Raw genomic sequence first — 18084 nt, forward strand, 5'->3', positions numbered from 1 at the left:
ATGTGAAATTAAGGTTTTCATTGGTGACTTAGTAGTGCTCAAGACACGTGATAAGCTGAAAAGATTGGGTGTAAACATGTTTACATTAAAGGAGGCAGAAGAATTTGGCAAACAGGCTGGGCACGATGGCTCACGCCTGTAATCTCAGCACTTTGGGAGGCTGAGGCAGGCAGATCGCTAAGCCCAGGAGTTCAAGACCAGCTTGACCAATATGGTAAAACCTCATTTCTACCAAAGAAATAAAAAATAAAAATTTAAAAATTAAACAAAAAGAAGCCCTGAGCACAGGTCTGGTGCCTTTTGATCCAGCTGGATTGTGACCTGATCAAGCCACTTGGGTGCAATGGCTGACACAGGTGGAATGAATGATCCCGTCACCCACTGAGATAGCCTTTCACAAAGTCTAGACCTCTTAAATGCCACAACATAGCATTGTCCCAGGGCATCAGAGAGAAGAATGTTAAAAAAGAAAAAAAATACAGGATCCTCCCCTAAAGCACTGGGAAAAAAACAGCCAGCAATAAACACATTTGCAGGTGGGTGACAGGAGAAGAACAATTATCAGAATGTGATCATAGTTTAAGGCCTAATACTTTATAATAGAGTACAGCACTGAGAAGAGTTACAGGGAAATGTCTAGGTGTAATTTTGATAACATTACCGCTGGAAGAATTCGCAGCATACATGTTCCAAAAAAGTATCTACCACCAAAAACAATGTTAATATTTGATATCAGAGTAAGATGATTTTTATTAACATGCAAGTGTTCATTTGACAAGACACAGTCCTTTGAAAGAAAATAACATGCCAGACATAGTGGCTTGTGCCTGTAATCCCAGTTACTCAGAAGGCTGCGAGGTGGGAACATCTCTTGAGCCTAGGAGTTTGAGACCAGCCTAGGCAACACAGGGAGAACCTGTTTCAAAAGAAAAGCAGAGAGAAAAGAAAACAAAGAACATGAAGTTATACATGTAATAACACGTATAACTCTTCCTCCTTCTATGCTTCAAAGCTGAAGCACACAACATCACTTCTCAGGCTGACATAAAACCAGCATTAAATGCTGTGTGATACGTACTTTAACATTCTCCTTTGCTGTCTACTTTTTCTTCATTGGGCAAAGGTTTTCTTAACTCTAAGGCACAATGATCCCACATTTTTAAGAGCATTTCTACTTTCTTGTGATTTTAATCTTATCAATATAAACAATTCATTACATATAAAATATTATAAATCACTTCTATGTTTTTATAAAACTTTTCATATAATTAAAGTGTCAAGTCAGAAAAAAACATCCTTTGAGAAGACGACAGTCCACACATTTGAGTTCAAAATGCATGGATATTGACCATAGGAATGAACAAAAATAAAGAAGTGGAAGTTAGAGGTTTAGCAAACAGTCCTATTTTTGCTGTGCTTACTTTAATTCACAAAACCTACAAAAGGGAGAAAAAATGGTAAAGAATCTGTGGATAAATTTATAACTAAAAGAAATTTGCATTAAGTGCAATTAAAACATGAGTGCCCAATAATGGTAGATTGGTTTAATAAATTATATTACATTCATGTAGTAGTGGAATATTATGTGGCCATTAAAAATAAGGTTATGTGGCAACATTTAGTGACATGCAAAAATGTGCTTGATAAAGCCTCAGGTAGAACTTGTATTACAAAAGAGAGAGGCAGAGTTTGCAGAAGCACAGTTTTTGATTTTTGAATTTTGCTGAGTCCCCACATAAAAAAACATACAGAGCAACTAGAAACCAAAACCAAAAATCCACAAGCAAACAAACATATAAGAAAATCAGGCCAGACATAGTGGCTCCCACCTGTAATTCCAGCACTTTGGGAGGCAGAGGTGGGTGGATAACTTGAGATCAAGAGTTTGAGACCAGTCTGGCCAAAATGGTGAAACTCTGTCTTGACTAAAAGTATAAAAATTGGCCAGGCATAGTGGCACGTGCCTGTAATTAATCACAGCTACTCGGGAGGCTGAGACAGGAGAATCACTTGAACCTGGGAGGTGGAGGTTGCATTGAGCTGAGATCATGCCACTGCACTCCAGCCTGGGTGACAGAGCAAGACTACTCTGTCTCAACAAAGTAAAAAATAAAATCAGGAGACCAGTGTCACTTCAAACACTGTAACACAACAGATGTGGAAAAGCTAAGGCTAGTCACGAGTCCTACAGAGTAGTAGCATCTAGGTGGGAAGAAGCACAGGACAGCAATGCAGCAACAGAAAGAACTGAGAAAAAGAACCCCAATATTAACAATAAGTACTAAATGGACAGTACGGTGAGCCACGTTTAAAATAGCAGCTGAACTTAGGGCTGTGGGGTATTTCCCGTTCCAACGAAGGGTCAGAGCAAAGGGCCCATATTAAGAAAAGTCTGCAGAGCTGGGAGGAGTCTAAGGCTTATGAACTCTCAAAACCGGGCTGTGAGGTCTCCATTCTAGCATAGGACTCCACACTGAGGAAAAACTCCTGGCAACAGAATCAAAATCAAAAAGGACAGAGAAACCCAAGAGGAAAGAAAGAGAAAGGCCTCCTCAAAGTAGAGAATAATACAGTAAAGATATTTTAGAAAGCATGCCAGTAGCCAAGTAGTAGAAAGTAACCCAAAAGAGAGAGCGCTATGGAGTTAGAAGATCTCTCTCAATAAAGCCTCCCTGCGAAAAGTTCAGAAAAATCACTTTCACCTGCAAATGAGCAATATAAAAATGTTGAGGTAAAATTCTATACAAAGTGATGAGAAAAAAAGGAACAGAATAACATCTTACAGAAAATGAAAGCACGTATCAGACATGTCATTACATGTCTGTAATCTATTATTTCAAAATGAGCTAAAAGACATTAAGAATAAGATATAAGACCTGAAAGAATTGCATAAATCTAGCCAGGTGCAGTGGCTCACACTTGTAATCCCAGCACTTTGGGAGGCTGATGTGGGAGGACCATTTGCACTCACGAGTTTTGAGGCCAGCTTGGGCAAGATGGCGAGACGCTGTCCCTACAAAAAAATACAAAGAAATAGCTGGGTGTGGTGGTGTGCACCTGTGATCCCAGCTACTCAAGAGGCTGAGGTGGGAGGACTGCTTCAGCCTAGGGCGGCAGAGGTTGCAGTGAGCTGAGATGGCACCACTGCGCTTCAGCCTGAGTGACAGAGTGAGACCCTGTCTCAGAAAAACAAAACAAAATAAAATAAACAAAAAGAATTACATAAATAAGAATTCAATTGGCTGAGAAATGGGGGAAGAAAGAATAAATTTGAAAAAAAGAAAAATCATTCTAGAAATGAGAAAATACACTAGAGGGACAGAGAGCAAACAGATACAACAAATAATGCTTTAAAAAACCTACAAGGTTAAAATGAAAAACAAAATCAAATAGAAATTAAGAGAGAGAGAAGGATTTAAGGGAAAGTATTTAATACTGAAGACAGGTAAAGGAGATCCAACAAATAGAAAATAGGAATCCCTGGGTTAGGTGTGGTGACTCACGCCTGTTACCCCACCACTTTGTGAGGCCAAGGTGGGAGGACTGCTTGAGCCCAGGAGTTCAAGACCAGCCTGGTCAACAAGGCGAAACCCTGTCTCTACTAAAAAGACAAAAATTAGCCAGGCGCGGTGCTGCACACCTGTAATCCCAGCTACTCAGGAGGCTGAGGCACAAGAATCGTTTGAACCTGGGAGGCAGAGGTTGCAGTGATTGCACTACTGTACTCCAGTCTGAGTGACAGAGCTCAAAACAAAAAAAAAGGAAGAAAGAAAAGAAAGTAGGAATCCCTGGAGAGGAAAGCAAAGGAAGAAAATTGTCCAAATACCTGAAACTATAATTCAAAGAAACATTCCTGAAACTCAAAAAAAAAAAAATTCTGAAAGTACATATTGCAAAAGAACCCTAGACACTGAAGCATATTTGCCCCAAATGACCAACACTAAGATATAATCTAATAAAACTACTGGACTTAAGACTTACTATGCCAGAAGAAAAAAGAGTAACATATTTAAGATATGCAAAGAAAAAATGTGACACAACACTTTTAATTCAGTAAAGATTGTGGTTTAAGTATAAAGAACACAGCACACTGTTACGAAAATTCAAGAATTCAGGGAATACAATACCCATGAGCCTTTTCCAAAAAATCTAATAGAAATGAAGTTTAGACAAAATGACTACAGACACTGACATAAGGACTGAAGAACTGGTATTGAGCATTGAACATACTTGTATTACTAAAACTAAAATAGGGTTAGCGTTGAAAGGGGGAAAGTATCGTATAAATGGCTAAATGTCCTGAAAAGGCAAATTTAATACAACTATTAAAAAATAATGCAGAGCGCGCTGAGCACAGTGGCTCACACTTGTAATCCTAGCACTTTGGGCGGTCAAGGTGTGGGGATCACTTGAGGCCAGGAGTTCAAGATCAGCCTGGGAAACCTAGTGAGACCCCACCTCTACAAAAAAATAAAATAAAATAAAATAAAATAAAAAATAAATAAAAAAACATTATCCAGGCATGGTGGCACATACCTGTAGTCCCAGCTACGAAAGAGGCTGAGGTGGGAGGATCACTTGGGCCCAGGAGTTCGAAATTACAGTGAGCTATACTCATGCCAGGGCACTCCAGCCTGGGCAACACAGCAAGACCCTGTCTCCAACAAATAAAATAATAACAGAGTAAGGCTAGGGATAGCATATGTAATATAACGTTTACTCTTTTTGCTAATCATAATTGGTAGTGGAAGTATTTAGCATTGTTATTCTAACACTGCTGTGTGTGTAAGGTAGAAAAATAAGCAGATGGGCAATTATGGGATCTTCTAATGCTACCATCCCCTTTGTTCTCGAGAACCAAAACTGTCAGCATGGAAGAAAGGAGATAAAGATGTAATAAATAGGAGGTTAAATAAAAGTCCTGTAATCCTGAATATGAAACGGAAATATCAGGATGAACTCATGAGGCTTGGACACACTCACAACAAGGAGCACTGTTAGCACTAAGATAATGTCTTGAAACACAAATTTCCACTAAAAGAAATGGGTTTCTAGATAAAATGGTTGATTTCAATTCTCAGGTAAGAAATGTACAAGGTGGCCAGGCGTGGTGGCTCACGCTTATAATCCTAGCACTTTGGGGGACCGAGGCAAGTGGATCACCTGAGGTCAGGAGTTTGAGACCAGCCTGGCCAACATGGTGAAATTCTGTCTCTACTAATAATACAAAAATTAGCTGGACTTGTTGGTGTACACCTGTAATCCCAACTACTCGGAGGCTGAGGCAGGAGAATCGCTTGAACCCAGGGCGGCGGGGGGCGGGGTGGGGTGGAGGTTGCAGTGGACCGAGATCTTGCCATTGCACTTCAGTCTGTGCAACAACAGCAAAAGTCTGTCGAGAGAGAGAGAGAGAGAGAGAGAGAGAGATAAGGTGAGTCTGAAACATTCTGTCATAGCAGGGAGCAAAGAAGCTATGAAAGACCATAGGGTCATATCAGAAGGACAGAGGAGCCAACACAAAGAAGTCACACTCATGAAAGACAGATAATTTGATCTTCAATAAAAGTTTTTAAAATGCAGTAAATTGAAATCTACTAATATGTTTAAACTTATGGTTTATAAAAACATCAAAACTTTTATTTTATTTTAAGTTCTGGGATACATGTGCACAATGTGCAGGTTTATTACATAGGTATACATGTGCCATGGTGGTTTGCTGCACCCATCAACCCGTCATATAGGTTTTAAGCCCCACATGCATTAGGTATTTGTCCTAATGCTCTGCCTCCCCTTGCCCTCCACCCCCTGACAGGCCCCAGTGTGTGAGGTTCCCCTCCCTGTGTCCATGTGTTCTCATAAAAACATGAAAATTTAATGGTTACTTTCAGAAAAGCAGAGCAAGTCAACTCATTATTTTGAAACTTAGTAAATAGAGGGAAAGAATTAGACATTTATCCTGTATTACCTAAATGAACAGTACCACTGGGCAACTAAAGAGTAGATGAATAATAAAATTACAAAAGCATCCCAGCTAATAAGAAGAATTGGAATATCACCATGTTGCATCTCCCAATGAATTAATGGATCTAGGCAGTAAGGATGAATGACCGTAAATATCACAAAAAGGCAGACAATAAGATATCATATTCCTCACAAATGAAAGAACACAACAACATCTAGAGTTGTGCTAAAGGGATCAAACATGAGCCTCTGGATCCAGCTTGCCAATGTGCAGGAGATAAAGAAGGCAGAGGGATACGCTGAACTGAGGATGCAATCAGCAACTTCCAGGCTCTGGGGAACCCTACAGCTCAGGGGGCCAGGGACCTCCAAAAGGTAAAGTACAAAGAAAAGAAAGGCATAGACAGGAAATCTTCAGATTGAGAAACATAAAAGACATATCAAGCATTTAAAAAGTGGACAATACTAAACTATGGTGTCTAAGGATGCACATGTAGGTGATCAAATAATGAACAAATGGAAATGATTATGATAAACGTAAAAACACGAGTTGTTTTTGGAAAGGGCTGTGGGTGGAACAGGACACAGGAGAAACTTCAAGGTGGCTAAGTTCAATTTCTTGATTTGGGTGGCAAGGTTCCCTGCCTTAAAACAATTTTTATGTAAATATATGCAAATACATATATATGAATGCAACTTAATACAGTAGCCACGTATGGCTATTAGAATGTAAATTTAAAATTAGGTAAAATTTAGTTCGTCAGTTATACCAGCCACATCTGCAGTAGACAATGGCTACCTTTTATACAGTATGGAAATAGGACATCTGGTTCAGAACTGATTTGTGCGCAGCATGTATATAGTCGGGAGTAGGTGGGTAGTTTTCTATAACTGTTCTACTTTATAAAAATACTGAAAGTGCAGGCCCCCAAATACATTATATAGCTATACATATATTATCTCAAATAAAGAAATATTGGCTATTCTTTGAAGTAATAACAAAGGGCATATACTTCCCAGAAGATTGATAAATGATACGAAACCATTTTATGCCATGACAGTAGGGACCCCAATAAGTCCAATGGATCTGACTTCCAGTTGCTGGTACATGAGAGCAAAAACTTTCATCTCAAAGATAATGTAGCTGTGATCAGAAAAGGTTAATAAGCTCTTCTCCATTATGGATTGATAACTAATCATTTCAATTATCATTAAACGTTTATTAGACATTGGGAGCAGAGAAGGCTATGGCAGAGTGGAGCAGCAGCGTCCCTGCCAGACAGAGACTCCAAACAAGGGACTTAAGATATGTAACTCCGTTATACACAAGGAGGACAAGGAAGCGCTCATTCTACAGGGCTGGACATCCTTAGGTCACAGTCATCATACCTCTGTACTGCTGCTGGGCTCATAGTAAGTATTAAAGAGGAATTTCCTCTGAAGAGATTCGAAGGAGGTATATGAAAGGAAAAAATGAGAGTGTGACTTATGGTGTCATAAAATGTTTCTAAGCAGGATAAATGACATAAGAGAAATGAGAGGCTAGATGTTCATACAGATCAAAGTGAGATCTGCAAAAACATGTGTCACATAAAGAGCAGAGGGCCTAAAAAGAAATTATTTAGAGGTCAAAACAAAGAATCTCAGAGAACAAATAGATACAAAGACAGGGGTGTCCACTAATCCTCTTCAGCTGTTAGCAGGACAAGGGTCAGTATAATAGAAGTGGATAATTATGAAGGAGGGATTTGAATAACCTAGAGAAAAAGGATGGAGAAAGAAAACATCTTAACTACAAAATACTTTTCCAACCTGAGCCCAGGAAAGTACCAATATTTTCCTCCTTCTTCTTCTTCTTCTTTTTCATTTTTTTTTGAGACGGAGTCTCACTCTGTCGCCCAGGCGATCTTGGCTCACTGAAAGCTCCGCCCCCCGGGTTCATGCCATTCTCCTGCCTCAGCCTCCCGAGTAGCTGGGACTACAGGTGCCCGCCACCAGGCCCAGCTCATTTTTTTTGTATTTTTAGTAGAGACGGTGTTTCACCGTGTTAGCCAGGATGGTCTCGATCTCCTAACCTAATGATCTGTCCGCCTCGGCCTCCCAAAGTGCTGGGATTACAGGCGTAAGCCACTACACCAGATCAGTATTTTTCTTTAAAATAATATAATGGATATAAAAACATAATGAGAAAAAAATATAGGACTACAGAACTTGTGATCCAGTGCAATAAAGAAGACATTAACAAAGGTGCATTAACGGTTAAAAGGTGTGGAAAATCAGTAACTTTAAATTACACTTTGGTAATTGTGCAAGGTACCACACACTAAGAAACACTAGCTTTGAGTCAAGATAAAAGGCGCCTATGTAGCAAAGAACACTAGGATGGTTTAAGGGCAAAAAGAAGAAAAAGAAAAACAGCCACCAAAAGGGTCTAATTTCTCCCCCTATTCCATATCTGAGCCTTTTGATCTCAGAAAGTCCGTCATATGTTTACTAGTGTCTGGATATGATCCAAATGTTCTGTTCAGCTCTCTTTTACATTTTATTCTATCGAGAAGGATTTGGCAAATGAAATCTATTATGATGTCAAAAGGTAGCTGACAACATAAAATGTATCCTGCTGAGTTGATGCCGCACACGGCTAAATTTACAACAACACAAGTATCATAAAAATTATAAGAACTGCAAATTAACCACTGATTTCTAGTTCACTGACATAAATAATGGTAAGGACCTGGATAACTTCCAAACATCTTTACCACTGTTTAATTTGTCAAAATCTATCAAGCGCATTTCAACCACAAACCTGTCCTCTAAGGTACATTATCATTCCCACGCTCAGATTAGCATCGGTGGCAACGAAGGAAGACTGTGTAATTACTAGGGCTCCTGGAGGAGTCTCCTCTCCCTGTTGTAACTCTTCAACGTGTCAGTGTCTCACTCTTTCTTAAGTACCATTCTTACTCTCAATTAGTTATTTAAGATCATTAAAAAATTGGGCTCTAATTTTGTAAGAGATGCCTCTCTGCTTTCAAAATTAGTCACTCATTACAGTGTTAAGGTTCCTACTGGGCTCAAATTAGCAAGGTTTTCTGTTTACTTCATATTTGTGAACCAGGAATGCTGGTAGCAGTATGGTACGAGAGTAGTTAGCTGACGGCTGTTGGGAAGCCCAGCAGGTAGGGAGGTCGCACATTGAAACAAAATGACAAAGACAATAATTCCTCTCTGAGAGAAAGTTAAGATACGGAATCACAGGGTTTCTTCCACTAGCAATCGAATCTATGGACCATTCACATAAATGACAAGAAAATGACTTTAACATACATGTAAAATCTCTTCTGAAAAACCATGTTTCATTCATAGTGAATATAATAAAGTCGTGGCTAAACTATTTTATTGCTCATAGATAAACACCCAAATATGTTTAACAATAATAAAAAGGCTGAAGAATTATTTCATGTCAAAGATAAATACCCTTTTAAACATCTTTCAGTGAGGAAGTATCTCTTGATGCATATGTGTACGTACCTGTGTATGTGCACACGTGCTTGCGTAGATAATCCCCTGCCCCCCTATTTTCCCACTGACATATGTCTAGAACAAATTTACGATACTGCTGAAAAGAATTAAGTGTTTCGCCATAGCTTTGTTAGCAAAAATAATCAATCAGTAGCATCAGTGTCTAAGTAGAAACTATGTATGTATTTGTGCAGAAACTAGGCAGTTCTAACTCTTTGATTTGCCCTAATGCATTGAGTGTATGGAGACGTTCGACAGATACTAAGTAAATCTAGCATACACCACTTGTGCCCAAATTGGTTTATTTCACATTTCTGTATTTTGGGGGGAAAAGCAATTTCTGTATGACAGATGCACCTGGAGTTTGCCACGTGGCCTCCACACAGAAAAGGCTATGGAGTCATAGATTTAACAACAAGAAAATTGCATTTTATTCTTATTTGTTAAAAAAAATAAAAAGCATATTTTTCCCATGGAACATGTTTGTATTGAGTTAGCCCATGTCTACACAGAGTAAGTGAATAGTAAAGATGAAACAATGATTTGGGTATATCAAAGCTCCCTGCCATCTGCTACTGAAGTTAATGTTGGTTTGGCCTCAACTGGACCCTACCAGCTGCCCACAATAAAAAAAAATTAATATACTGATTAAATAAAACCACCAATCTCTCATCTCTCTTTACCTGTGTAAATATGGCCTAAATGTCTCCATCAATGTCAGGAAGCCACTATAAAACTAAATTTTTTCAGAGAGTGTTTTAATTCTTAAACCCCAAAGCTTAACGAAGTTCTGAGAGTGGGTAACATAAGAAGAGTTTTCTTTTGCTTTCTTTGAGAAAATCTTCACCTAAAAACAGAACCCCAAAATATATGGAGCAAAACTGACAGAGCTGACAGGAGAAATAGACAACTCCAGAATAACAGCTGGAGACTTCAACACTCTACCAATCCTGGATAGAATGAAGCAGAAGATCAGCAAGGACACAGAAGGCAGGAACAACACTAGGAACCAACCAGTCCTAACAGATATCCATCCATAGCAACTTCCACCTAATGACAACAGAATATACACTCTTCTCAAGGACACTCTCCAGGATATACCATATTCTGAACCATAAAACATGGCTCAGTAAATTTAAAAGTATGTTATCCAATTACAAAGAAATGAAATTAGAAATCAATAACAGAAAAATGTGGGAAATCCATAAACAAGGGGAGATTAAACTGCACACTCCTATATAAACAAAGAATCAAAGGACATTAGAAAATACTTTGAGATGAATGAAAATGAAGACATAGTAAAACTTACGAGGTACAGGTAAAGCAGTACTCAGAGGGAAATTTATAGCTGTAAACACCTACATTAAAAAAGAAGAGGCAAGGCGTGGTGGCTCATGCCTGTAATCCTAGTACTTTGGAAGGCAGAGGCGGGTGGATCACCTGAGGTCAGGAGTTCACCTGAGGTCAGGAGTTCGACCGCCTGTAATCCCAGTTACTCGGGAGGCTGAAGCAGGAGAATCGCTTGAACCCAGGAGGCGGAAGTTGCTGTGAGCTGAGATCGCGCCACTGCATTCCAGCCTGGGTGACAGAGCGAGACTCCATCTCAAACGAAAAAAAAAAAAAAAAGATTTGAAATAAAATCTTACTAGGATTTAATGAACTGATTAACAAATCCACCAACATATCCTAGAGCTTAACTCTCCAGTCATAAGACTGAACAACTTCTACAGCAATCATTTTTACTCAGTAAAGACAAAGGTTTGAAGTTGTATTATCTGGAATGTTTCAAAGTTATTTATCCATGGAAACTTTTGGTAGAACATGCATGAGTCGCTTCTCAATGATTTCCTAAAGTGAGGAAACTGAGATCACATAACAAGTTAGCCAAAAGTACAGCTTTAAAACATAGGCTTCTGAATTTGAATCTCATGTTTTTTTCTGCGACATAAATAACTAGTCTTATGAATTAAACTTTTTTGTGGCTTATCACATTTACATGCTGCAAACTACTGAATCTTTGGGTTACTACTGCCATTCTCTTTTCTAGATGTCCACATGAGGTTCCATGTACACATCAGGAATTAATTACAATCTATTTTACAAATCATTTCATAAATCAAGGATGAATCTTTATTCCTAAAATCACCAGGGACTTATAGGAAACCATGAGATGTGCTCTGGGAGACCTGAAAACTCGAACCCTATAAAGATAGTGGAACAGAGACCACATTATTCCTAGTCAAATGATCTAAGAAGGCAAAGCAGTGAAAAATCTGGATTATAAAAGCAAACAGGCCGGACGCGGTGGCTCACGCCTATAATCCCAGCATTTTGGGAGGCTGAGGCAGATGGATCACCTGAGGTCGGGGGTTCGAGACCAGACTGATCAGGAGTTCGAGACCAGCCTGACTAACAAGGTGAAACCCCACCTCTACTAAAAACACAAAAATTAGCTGGTCGTGGTGGCAGGCTCCTGTAGTCCCAGCTACTTGGGAGGCTGAGACAGGAGAACTGCTTAAACCTGGGAGGTGGAGGCTGCAGTGAGCCGAGATCCTGCCATTGCACTCCAGCCTGGGTGACAGAGAGAGACTCCGTCTCAAAATAAAAATAAAAATAAAAATAAATAAATAAAAATAAAAATAAAAAACAGACCTTGATCGAAGTGTAAAATCTACCTCTTTCTTTTTTTTTAATTTTGAAATAATTATAGACCGTAAGAAGTTGCAAAAATAGTACAATACCCATATATCCTTCACCCAGTTTTCCCCAACGATGACATCTTATACAGCTGTATACAGTATCAGAACCAGGAAATTAGCATTGACATATTACAGTTAACTAAATGACAGATCGTATTCAGTTTGGGTTACTTCTTCTGTAACCCTAGGCAATTCAATAACAGGCAATCCCTCTGAGCCTCAGTTTATTCATCTGTAACATGAAGGTGATAAGAGGAGCTACTTCATAGTACTTGTAAGAACTCAGTAAGATGGTGCTAGTAGTACATTGCTTATAAAAGTAGCTGTCACACAGAACAAATGGCCAGATTATAATTATTAAAACTTCTGGGATTTCCAGTTTGCTCTGACACTTTCCCCGAGGTCCTTCCTAGTTCTCACTACCATAGAGATGGCATCTGCCACCATTTATAGTTTCATCCCAAAGTACAAAAACACTAGAAAAACAACAGAATGTAACCCACTCTAAGGACTGAAAGGAAATGTAACTCAAAATTCCTCTTCTTATGTGCATACACGGATTTTTTTTCCTAGTGTTTCCAACAGTGAAATGACTCAGGTGCTACTGACAATGCCCTTTGAGGCCTCTAGGAGAGAAAGGAGTGAACTAAATAAAATAGCTGGACCTTACACCAATATCTAATAATAATCTTACACTTCAAATGGCTTTGTGTCCTTTTTTGTTGGGTTTCGGGGACGGGGAAGGTAAGTTCTTTTTCTTCTCCCTATTATGAGTTTTTAAATTTCAATTAGTTTTTTTTTTTTTTTTTTTTTTTTTGAGATGGAGTCTCATTCTGTCACCCAGGCTGGAGTGCAGTGGAGAGATCTCAGCTCACTGCAACCGCAGCCCCCTGGGTTCAAGCAATTTTCCTGCCTCTAAGACTACAGGTGTGCACCACCACACCTGGCTAATTTTTGTAGAGATGGGATTTCACCAAATTTGGGCAGACTGGTCTTGAACTCCTGACCTTAAGTGATCCGCCCACCTCAGTCTCCCAACGTGCTGGGATTACAAGCATTGAGCCACCATGCCTGGCCTTCAGTTAGATTGTCTGAATCAAACAGATTAAATGCAAGCCTGGATCTACCCTGTCACAGTTTCCAAACCTACTGGTGTCAACACTAAGGAAAGCAGGACTTCTTAAGAGCTGGGTTTTTTCATTGGTCTTAAATAGATCTCTGTTTGGATGTAATTTTTATACATGCAAGAAAGAACTACATATAGAAACAGTTCCACACACAACCAAGGCCTTCCCATCTGGGCACTATCCCACAGTCCTGTTGACCCTTGCCCTCAACCAGTTGTGTAAGAGTCCATCCATCCGCCATCTCTCTGGTTCTGGCACTGCATACACACATCAGTACTGAGAATGTTCCAGCATCTTCCCTCCTTCACAGCTACATTTTAAGGATACAGTGTTTAATTTACAATGAGGAAAGAAGAACTCTGCTGGGGTTTCCCCTAACCCTAAAATTTTCATACTTTGAGAACAGGTGAATGGAAAACATTAACCTAAGGAATTTTTGCTATCTTTTTTTCTATTCTTCTTCTGTCATTTTGCAAATTAGCTGCATTTTCAAAACCTGCCACCCATAAACAGTGTGAAACACTAAAGTGTCTGCTGTTTCTATCAACAGACATAATTTGGAATCAGTTTAAAGGACAAATAATATGTCCACTAATCAGCCAAACAGCTAAAGTAGACATCTTTAGTCCATTTTAATACCTGGACTTCTCTTCTCCAAAAATCAAACCAAATAAGAATCATATTTGAAGCTAGGTATTGTGGCTCACGCCTGTAATCCCAGCACTTTGGGAGGTCAAGGCGGGCAGATCACCTGAGGTCAGGAGTTCGAGACCAGACTGATCAACATGGCGCAACCCCCTCTCTACTAAAAGTATTTAAAAAATTAGCTGGGCGTAGTGGCATGCACCTGTAGTCCAGCTGCTCGGGAGGCTGAGGCACAAGAATCACTTGAACCGAGATCATGCCATTGCAGTCCAACCTGGGCGAAAGAGTAAGAGTCCATCTCAATTTTAAAAAAAAAATCATATTTGGATTATTTCAGCTTTGACTTCAGATTAGGGCAGCCATCTTAAATGAAATGATTTCCAAGGACATTACTTAGTGCTAAGATCATAGAAAAATAATTTAACAAATACAGAACTAGATACATTCTATACCACATATATCAACTAGCTAGTTTATAAGCCTTGGTTTCCCAAGATCTATTTGTAATTGGATCAAAGAAAAGATTTGGGGATATAGGGAAGCAACTTATTTTTCATTTTATAAAATATACCAAAAAAGGCTGGGTGTGGTGGCTCACGCCTGTAATGCCAGCACTTTGGGAGGCCGAGGCAGGTGGATCACCAAGTTAGGAGATCGAGATCATACTGGCCAACATGGTGAAATCCTGTCTCTACTAAAAATACCAAAATTAGCTGGGTGTGGTGGCACATGCCTGTAGTCCCAGCTACTTGGGAGGCTGAGGCAGGAGGATCGCTTGAACCCGGGAGGCGGAGGTTGCAGTGAGCCGATATTGTACCACTGCACTCCAGTCTCAGCGACAGACTGAGACTCTGTCTCAAATATATATGTGTGTATATATATGTATGTATATATACACACACACACATATATATACCAAATGATCAAAACCTCGTTTCCTACCTGAATTGAAAAGATGCCTTTAGCTTTGTGGGCCACTATCCTTTGTCCAGTTCTAACTGCCTTTTTCTCAACATGAACATATGTTTCCCTTAAAATTACTTCTTTTTTCCTACCCTGGTGTTATGCAAGATCCCTGCTTATTTTGGCGATGAAAACAAAATAAGAAGAGCCACCCAGAGTTCTCCATTCCAAAGAGAGGAGCTTCCCAAGAAAAGCAAAGTTCTGCTGTTGTATTTCCTTTCAGCACTGCTGAGAGCAGGCGGCATTCTTCAGTGCAGAAATTCAGTGCAGATGGGGGAGCTGGTCCTGAAATACCTATTAGAACTGTGAATGGCAGGTGTGGGCAGGGACTACCTATAGGCTATAGGTTTGAAATCACTTAGTTTTTGTTAAAAAAAAAAAAAAAAAAAAGAGGAGTGAGGTGGTTAAGTAGGCCCAATACATAATGAGAAAAAGTGCTTTTCAAGCACAAAATATAAGGAAAGGAGAGGCTTGGCATTTCAGAGAGAGCCGAAGAAAAACTGAACTCTCAGACTGAGAAGGCAAACTTTGACTTTATTTCTATGATCGAAATCCTCACAAAAATGGCCATAGGCCTAGGTGAAAGCTTTAAAAATTTGGGAGGGGGCTAGCATGCTTATGTAAGAAAAACAAAGAGCAGGGTACATATAGGATATTGGTTTCAATGAGGAAGGGCGAACGCCAAGAACAGTATAAGAATTAAGTACTCACATAATAGATCACTGTGAGCAAAGCTCTCCTGCAGATGTTGGAGTTGGTGATCTAAGCCTCACACTTGGAAAGGTTGTGTGACTGGAGCCATGATATATAAAGTAAGACCCAAACGCCAAAGTTTTGATTTAGCCAAGCAAACGTGGCTGTTTTTGTTGGGTGGAAGAGGCATTTTTTTCACTGAGCAAAGAATTACGGTAAACATCTGCTAACCATGACCACAGAAAAGGTGGTTGTTTTCATCCAAGGTTATTTTAAAGGAATAAATTTAATTAATACAACCACACAGTAATAGTATCCAACCTTATAATAAGTCGGCTTGCTTCTATCCACGGACCTATTCATTAAGGAAGCACTTAATCGAGAAAGTTTTCTAATGTTGCCTTTACAGCTTCTTGAGGACCACGGATGTGGGGTAAGACTTTTCCATCTCAAGGGATGCTTGAAAACCCAAGCAGACTTCAATTCTTATCTCATTCCTTAGGCAGTTGTTTTCCAGAGGGTTCTCTTGCTCTATTAGCAAGACTTTATTATAATACACATATTATTTAGGCAACTAAAGCCCCATTAAAAAAATTAATGAGAACGTGGCAGGTGGATCATGAGGTCAAGAGATAGAGACTACCCTGGCCAACAGGGTGAAATCCGTCTCTACTACAAATACAAAAATTAGCTGGGCGTGGTGGCGCGCCCTCTCCTGCTGAGGCAGGAGAATCACTTGAACCCGGCACACGGAGGTTGCAGTGAGCCAATATCACACCATTGCACTCCAGCCTGGCAACAGAGCAAGACTACTTCTCAAAAAAAAAAAAAAAAAAAAAAAAAAGAATGTTCTAATGGGTTGAAAGCTTTACGTCACATATAAATGTCCTAGGCCACATCTCTCTCTCAAACTGCTCCTTTGAAAGTAACTATAAGAATTAACAGAATCCAGAATGGTTTGGGTTTTTAAAAATTCCTTATTTGGTTCTTTCTCTAGGAAAGAATGGGGTGGTAGAGAAGCTAGCAGGAAGCTGAATTATTCAGACTGACTGTCATTCAGATCCGTCAAATTACAGTTCAAAACATCACTTTACCTTTGAACAACCAGCCACACCTGCTCCAAAATGAGAGTCATCCATAATTATTATTAAATGTTCCTAATTAAGATAAAACAATCAAATTCATAAAAACTTCCACTTCCATTCTGACTTAAACAAACTTCTGCCTCTACCTTCAATATTAGAAGAGCCTTCTAGATTTAGAAATGCTGGTTTTGCATAAACTACATGCTAGTACTGAATAAAAGTGAAGAACTAAGGTTTACTATTTCTGGCCTAGGGTCATGTCAATATCATCAATAAACAAGATACTAAGTTTGCTGAATGTAAAGAACACATTCTGCCGGGCAAGGTGGCTCATGCCTGTAATCCCAGCCACTTTGGGAAGCCAAGGTGGGCGGATCACCTGAGGTTGGGAGTTCGAGACCAGCCCGACCAACATGGAGAAACCCCGTCTCCACTAAATATACAAAATTAGCCAGGGGTGGTGACCCATGCCTGTAATTCCAGCTACTCGGAGGGCTGAGGCAAGAGAATCGCTCGAACATGGGAGGTGGAGGTTGCAGTAGGCGGAGATCATGTCACTGCACTCCAGCCCGGCAACAAGAGCAAAACTCTGTCTCAAAAAAATAAAAACAGAGTTGTCCCTCCTTATACACAGGGATACGTTCCAAGAACCCCAGTGGATGCCCAAAACCACAGTTAGTACTGAACCCTATGCACATTATGCTTATTCCTATACATGCACAGCTGTGAAAAAGTTTAATTTATAAATTAGCCACAGTAAGAGGTTAATGATAATGAATAACAGGACAATTTTAACAATGCTGTAATAGAAGTTATGTGAATGTGGTCTCTCTCTATTTTTTTGTACTGCACTCACTTATTTTCAGACCATCGTTGACTGCGGGTAACTGAAATCACAGAAACTAAAACCATGGATAAGGGGAAACTACTGTATTTTCTCTCTTTATCTATTTCCCATAGAACTAGAGCACAGCAATTCATAACGACCAGACTTCAGTAAGCTTACTGAAAGAATAAATACTAAATTCATCAACTCCATTTATTCCAACAGTTGTAATATCAAACAGGGTCCCAGATGTTGGACCAGGCTAAGAACAGCTTAGAAGCTTGGAGTGGGAGGCTGTTGGTGTTTCATCTTTTCCACCCACTAGTCTTCAACCAGTACCTATTAAACACCTCTCCGGTGCCAGCTGCTGTGTTCAGCGTGTGTGTGTGTGTGTATGCACGCACATGCATGTGTGTATAAGTGTATGTACACACAGGTGTGTGTGTGTTGAGCAGAGGGGGGAGTAAAGGGGGAGGTGCTATCATTAGAATGTTATTGATACTAGACAGAATCTTGAGGGATAATTTACACAGGTTTTAAGGTTCACTGAGTCTGGAAAATTA

At 39.6% G+C, this 18084-nt stretch overlaps 1 protein-coding gene across 3 annotated transcripts in view; it reads right to left on the bottom strand.

The window, feature by feature from the left end:
- Positions 1–18084, bottom strand: part of FOXP1 (forkhead box P1) — a 579361-nt gene that overhangs the window by 383724 nt on the left and 177553 nt on the right. The window contains exon 3 of one of the 3 annotated variants that reach the window (XM_011971164.1): positions 4537–4658. The exons of the other annotated variants lie outside the window; for them this stretch is intronic. The gene's annotated coding sequence lies outside the window, so the exon portion shown is untranslated. The remainder of the gene's footprint in view (positions 1–4536; positions 4659–18084) is intronic. 3 annotated transcript variants of the gene reach the window in all.

The sequence above is a fragment of the Mandrillus leucophaeus genome, unplaced genomic scaffold (genome assembly GCF_000951045.1).
Source record: "Mandrillus leucophaeus isolate KB7577 unplaced genomic scaffold, Mleu.le_1.0 Scaffold121, whole genome shotgun sequence".
NCBI lineage: Eukaryota > Metazoa > Chordata > Mammalia > Primates > Cercopithecidae > Mandrillus > Mandrillus leucophaeus.